Source organism: Parasteatoda tepidariorum, chromosome 6 (genome assembly GCF_043381705.1).
Source record: "Parasteatoda tepidariorum isolate YZ-2023 chromosome 6, CAS_Ptep_4.0, whole genome shotgun sequence".
NCBI classification, from domain to species: Eukaryota; Metazoa; Arthropoda; class Arachnida; order Araneae; family Theridiidae; genus Parasteatoda; species Parasteatoda tepidariorum.
The window spans coordinates 76,318,587-76,324,957 of record NC_092209.1 but is presented as its reverse complement, the minus strand read 5'-3'; the positions used below and the strand labels follow the sequence as shown (position 1 = coordinate 76,324,957).

General features: G+C 31.5%; 1 protein-coding gene across 8 annotated transcripts in view; it reads left to right on the top strand.

The window, feature by feature from the left end:
* The window catches only part of LOC107444543 (uncharacterized), a 165,727-nt gene extending 164,745 nt beyond the window's left edge, over positions 1–982 (top strand). For all 8 annotated transcript variants that reach the window (XR_011637061.1, XR_011637056.1, XR_011637060.1 and 5 more), the window contains exon 3: positions 810–982. The gene's annotated coding sequence lies outside the window, so the exon portion shown is untranslated. The remainder of the gene's footprint in view (positions 1–809) is intronic.
* The last annotated feature ends 5,389 nt before the right edge of the window (positions 983–6,371 follow it).

Here is a 6,371-nt window from a genome sequence, read left to right as displayed (position 1 = left end):
AATGGCACGCGTGCCATTTATGGCACGCGACACAATATTTTGGGCACTCCACCGATCACAATTGTTGTTACACTATGAATTGTTATTACACAAATGTTATTACGCTATGAAGCATATGTAACAATTAAATTAAAATTCACAAAAAACAAACAAAATATTAAACAATTATTAATAAAAAAATTAAAAATTAATGCTAAAAACAATTAATAACCGTAAAAACAAGCTGACAGCAAATAACTAGCAAAAAAAATCAACAGTCCTGCTTAAACTAACATCTTAGAACCTAATATAAGTTATTGGTCATCTAATCTGCAACAAGTCACATGTTACTTTAAGTTGAATTACTTGTATAACTGAGACATTGCAAAATGTATTTTTTTTTCAATGTAAATAAAGAGTTCTGAGTTGATAGTATTTAGTATTATTATTTTCCCAATAATCACGAAGTCAAAATTATTTGACGGCACGTCTATGACCTCATTAAGCAATTTTTTAGAGAAAATGGCACGTTGGTGTATAAAGGTTCGCCACCCCTGCTGTAGGCCGTCAAAAAAAATTGAACGCTTGTTCAGAGATAATACGTTTCTGAGTTCGTAACTTAAAATAACGTTCGTTCTGATTAATTAGCATATTTGAGGTCTCACTCTCTCAAACCACTAAAATTCCGTCTTAATACGTGAAAATCCGGCCGTAAGATCAAAAGTTATTCAGAGTGGTCAATTTTGTTTTGCAAACTCTACATATTTCTTGTACATTGAATATATTTTCACTGTCATAAATAAAAATATTTTTTTTAAAATTAATTTCAGATTCATATTATTCATATCCCTACTGACTGACCAACTCACTAATAAAAAGGGAGATGCTGACGCCCATCCCTGTTAATACTGCAGCAACAAGTTTCCACTTTCCATTTATTAAGTGATGATTTCATAATATAATATATTTTTAGACATAATAAAATTCTAAATTTGTTTGTGTACGTTTATGTGTTGAGTTGCTGACATTGAAAATCTATCAAACATACCTTCATAGAATATCACCACCCGCACGTGGGAATCTTATAAACCAATTTCAATTTTTTGTTGAATTATCATTAGCAATATTTAAAATTTTCACCGGTTTAACAAATGCGGATAATTTTAATATTTATATATTTGAAAATGATAAAACAAACACTAAAAATGATAATAGTTATGTTTTAAATTATTTATTGCAAGCAAAAATGGTCCCGCAGTGGACTGATCGTTAAGACACGGCTCCCAGCAGATCACTGAAGTCAAGCATCACTGGTTACGGTCAGTGTGCGGGTGTGTGACCACTTGGATCAGCCTGCGTAGGGACCGAGGGTGTGCGGTATTAGTCCTCGTTAAACTGTTGTACCGTAAAGTGCTCGACTTCACGTGCAGGTCGTCGGGCTACCAAAGCGGGGGTGCCATCCCCTCTGCTGAGGATCAAAATTGTGATGGCATGTCTTCGGAACATCCTCAGGGATGTTTCCCAGACCGTCGCCAATAGCCCATTGTGCAGCTCTAGTGCGACGTAAATGAACAACAACAACAGCAAGCATTAATGATTGATTAGGTTGTCTGTTGAACAATAAAGAGTATGTTTATTTTGTGATAAAAGTAAATGATAAAAGCATGCTAATATAGCACAATTACACTATTAAGGAACTGAAAAATATTATAACCAAGTAAATGAGTATTTACATTTAAGAGTAAAAATTAATTTTTAAATTTACTTGACACGTTTAATTGCTAATTAAAATGAGCTTTTGATTTTCAATCAGCTTTATTTAATTTGTTTAAGCCTGGTTAAAATATTGGCTTGAATGACATTTTGAATTATATTTCATTATATTACGAAACGAATCGGAGATGCATTTTATACTCTGCCGATTTCTCATTTGGCATGCTATAGAATGCCTAGGAAATGTGTGAAATATAAATCGTTTCATGCAGTGCCTGCTGGTTTTAGGCATTATATACAATGCCAAGGCATTCTATACAATGCTGGATTTCGAACTTCGCCAGTAACACATAGACTGAGGGAAAAAAAGTCAAAACTTCCAGAATATGGTGAAATTTATACTCTTTCTGGCTTTATGGGAGCACCGGAAAAGCCCTCAATTTTTACTGAAGAATTGTGTTAAGGATATAGGTAAAATTAATCATAATGTGTAGTTTTATCATATGTGATTAAACTTGGTCAAATTTGGAAATTTTTTCATGATATTGCTTGAATACGGTAAATTTTTGGTTTTATTAACCAGAATTATGCGAGATATTTTTTTAACCAGAAATATTGCCATGCGTTACAGTAATGTTTCCAGAGTTTTCTTTTATCTCTGTGTTCCGTTAATCTAGATTGATTTTTTTAGTAACTATTAGACTGTTTTTAATACTTAAAAATAACCAAAATATATTTTTGCTTGCAATTTGAGAGCCAGGAAAAAAATATATAAAAGGGACAGAGGTGTCCCTTCTGCGTTAAAGGGTTAACAGTTTCCGAGCTTTATCGGTAACAGATGGTTGGGTAAGCGCATGCTTGGAATAAAATACGATTTGGTCGTATTTATTACAATAGGCAAGATGCTTTACACACATAACACGATAATTTTATTGTACTCACTCACTGAGAAAATATTATTCTTACAAATATACATTTAATAACAATCCAGGTTAATATTTTGAACTTTTCTGTTTTCTACCACCAATTATAACTGATTCGTAAATATTTTGAAAAATGTTGAAGGTTGCATGTGGGGAAAGTATGATCAATTTCTTTCTACTTGTTTTAAACAGACTCAGTAACATTAGAAATGTTGCAATATTTATCTGTTCCCTCCCTGCATTCACTTTTGAAGGCTTCGATCTTGAAAAGGCAACAATAAATCATTAATAATTAGTACCTTCATCCCATCATTTTTACGATCTTCTCAATCTTGGACTTAAAGAAAGGACATGGAATACATTTTCTTAAGTCTTTTGTTACATCACAGGTCGGTGAACAACTCAACTCGCCCCCCTGTATTTAATCCCCCCTTCCTCAATTTTTTTCCTGTTTTATTCTTAAGAACACAGGTGTGCCAAAGGGTATGTAAGTACTAGGTCTTAGCCTATTAACTAGTCCACCGGAACTGTTACTGTTTATACTCATTAGTAAATTCAGTCTTTTTTTTCTGTCTTTTTTTTAAAACATAAATAACGGAAATTTTATCCTTATATGATATTAGATAAGGGCTATTTTATGCTTAATGAAAGAACTAAGTGACCAAGCAGTTTTTCAAAATGCTTTTTGAATCGAAGCTATTTTTTTTAAATGAAAAATTTCCTTCTCCTTAGAAACCAATAGATTGTGAGAAGAAATTGTTTTTCAAACTTCAGCAGTTTTTACAAAAATAAGTAATTAGTAAAAACTAACAGCATTTCAGACATAAACAGTTAATACAAAAATCTATAGTTTATTTTGGAAAACAATTCCCTTTTAAAAATAGCTTTTGCATAAAAAAAAAAAAAGAAGAGGAAGAAAAAGTTTGTAAAAATAAACTGCCTTTCAAAGATAAACAATTTTTACAGGCATAAATAGTTTTGAATAGGAACTGCTTTTTAAAAATAAATAATTTTTGCGAATAAAAATTTTTCAACCAAGTAAAATTTTCAAATAAAAGTACTTTTTTTAAAAAAATTATTTTATCAATTCTTTTAATTTTAGGATAAGATTTGATTGGATATTTCCTTTTCCATCATGTCAATATTTTTTTTTCCTTCTGTTTCACAAAATATTTCTACCAGAATAATTTTTAGAACATTAAAAAATTTTATAAAAAAGTTTATTTTAAAAAACCACATTTTATAGGAAGTATTATCTTTTAAACTAGAAAACGGTTCATACAATAGTATTTCTAATTGAATTTTATTAAATTGCTTTTGTTTATAAAAATGTTCAAAAAATGGCTATTATAAGTTTTTCGTTTTTTATAGTTCTTCAAATCTAAATAAAATAATTAAAAACAGATACTGTGAGCACTGCATATTACATTTAAGGTGTTTGTAATGATTTAAAACCCTGAGGTCATCGTATTTACCATATTTATCGGATGCATGTCCAAAATGGATTCTCTTTCTCGAAATTCGGTAGCTTGCTTGGCAAGCACCCAATCCGTTATCGTCACGTCAAAAAAATTCACAGCAAAAACACCCTCCCTTATTACCACGATTTTATAACTTTTTTACATTAATTCCGAACAATCAGTTTAAATCTAACACTAATCAAAAAACAAACTTAATATCTTTTCATTCATTTAACGGCCTAATTTACTGTAATTCCGTGATCACCATACCCGATCACCCCATGTTAATGCAGAGTTAATGACACGTATGCAGAAGCGAGTGGTAAAGGCTGCCATTTGATTCTCCAAAACACCAAATCTTCACGCACAAGTTTGTGGAAAAGCATACCTGATTGGGGACGATGGCGCGAATTAGTATGCGCTTGGACACTCTGCGTAATGTTTCTGGGGGTCTTTAATCTACGTAGTTAGTGATTGATTTCAGAGTAGCGTGATATTAAGACGTTGCATCTTTTTTGTTCTGGAAAAGCAATCGGAAATATTATTTATTTCCTTCCCGCATTTAATACTCTGCAGTTTTCTGGAGAAAAAAATGCTGTTGCTGAGACAGGAAATTTTAACGCTTATAGTTTAATTGGATCATAAAATTTTATTTCGTAAACTGTTGGCAAATTATTTATATTTCTTCTGCAAATCTCACGTTAATAAAACATAGTACATTGAGAGAAAAAGATGGCAAAAAATACCGGGTACTACTTATAAGTCTGGTAAAAAGTACCTTGTACTATGAAATCAATCTCTATGTAGCTAGTGATTGATTTCATAGTAGCGTGATATTAGGACGTTGTATCTTTTGTTCTGGAAAAGCAATCGGAAATATTATTTTATTTCCTTCCCGCATTTATTGCTCTGCAGTTTTCTGGAGAAAACAATGCTGCTGCTTAGACAGGAAATTTTAACGCTTATTATTAAATTCGATCATAAAATTTTATTTCGTTAACTGTTGGCAAATTATTTATATTTCGTTCGTAAACCATCTCACGTTAAGAAAACGTGGTACACTGAGAAAAAAATATGGTCAAAACTATCATAATAGGGTAAAAAGTACCGTATAAGTATGGTAAAAAGTACCTTCTACTATAAAGTCAATCACTACGTAGTTAGTGATTAATTTCATAGTAGTGTGATATTAGGACGTTGCATCCTTTGTTCTGGAAAAGCAATCGGAAATATTATTTCTTTCCTTCCCGCATCTAATACTCTGCAGTTTTCTGGAAAAAAAGAATGATGTTGCTTAGACAGGAAATATTAACGCTTATAGTTAAATTGGATCATGAAATTTTATTTCGTAAACTGTTGGCAAACTATCTATATTTCGTTTGTAAACCATCTCAAGTTACGAAAACATAGTACACTGAGAAATTTTTTTAATCAAAACTATCAGAATATTTTAAAAAATACCGGGTACTGCGTATAAGTATGGTAAAAAGTGGTAAGTATAAGTATGATAAAAAGTACCCGGTACTACGTATAAGTACGGTAAAAAGTTGTACGTATAAGTATGGTAAAAAGTGCCGGGTACTGCGAAATCAATCACTACGTAGTTAGTGATTAATTTTATAGTAGCGTAATATTGAGTCGTTGCATCTTTTGTTCTGAAAAAGCAATCGGAAATATTATTTCTTTCCTTCCCGCATCCACTACTCTGCAGTTTTCTGGAAAAAAAGAATGATGTTGCTTAGACAGGAAATTTTAGCGCTTACAGTTAAATTGGATTATGAAATTTTATTTCGTAAGCTGTTGTTTCGTTGCTCTTGGGTTGTTGTTGGTGCTTGCAGAATTATACACATGCTAAAACTATGTTAAATGGCACGAAGTTAAAGAATAGTTAACCAATAAGAACTTCATTCGAAACAAATCCTTACTATTATTTATAATGCAAATATCATTCTCTTTTTACTAAATACAGTGAAACGTCGATTATCTGACAGCCGATTTACCGGATTGTTCAATTATCCGGATCGTTCAAGAATCGTGTGTTTTCCCCACCTTTTCCGAAAAATTCTTTTGTTTCTAACGAAGATGCTTCTTTATTTTCAAAATATTCCATAGTGGTCGATAAAAGGTTTCTTTTGTCCCCTTGGTGATCTTTAAAAGTACCTCACATTCGTTCCACACAGTTTCAATGTGGGTTATAAGTAACTTGGAAAAAGGTAAAAGTTTTTCAATAACATTTAGAAAAAATTTAAACTTTTGAACATGGTATTTTGCAATATGTCATAATAGGCACTACTAA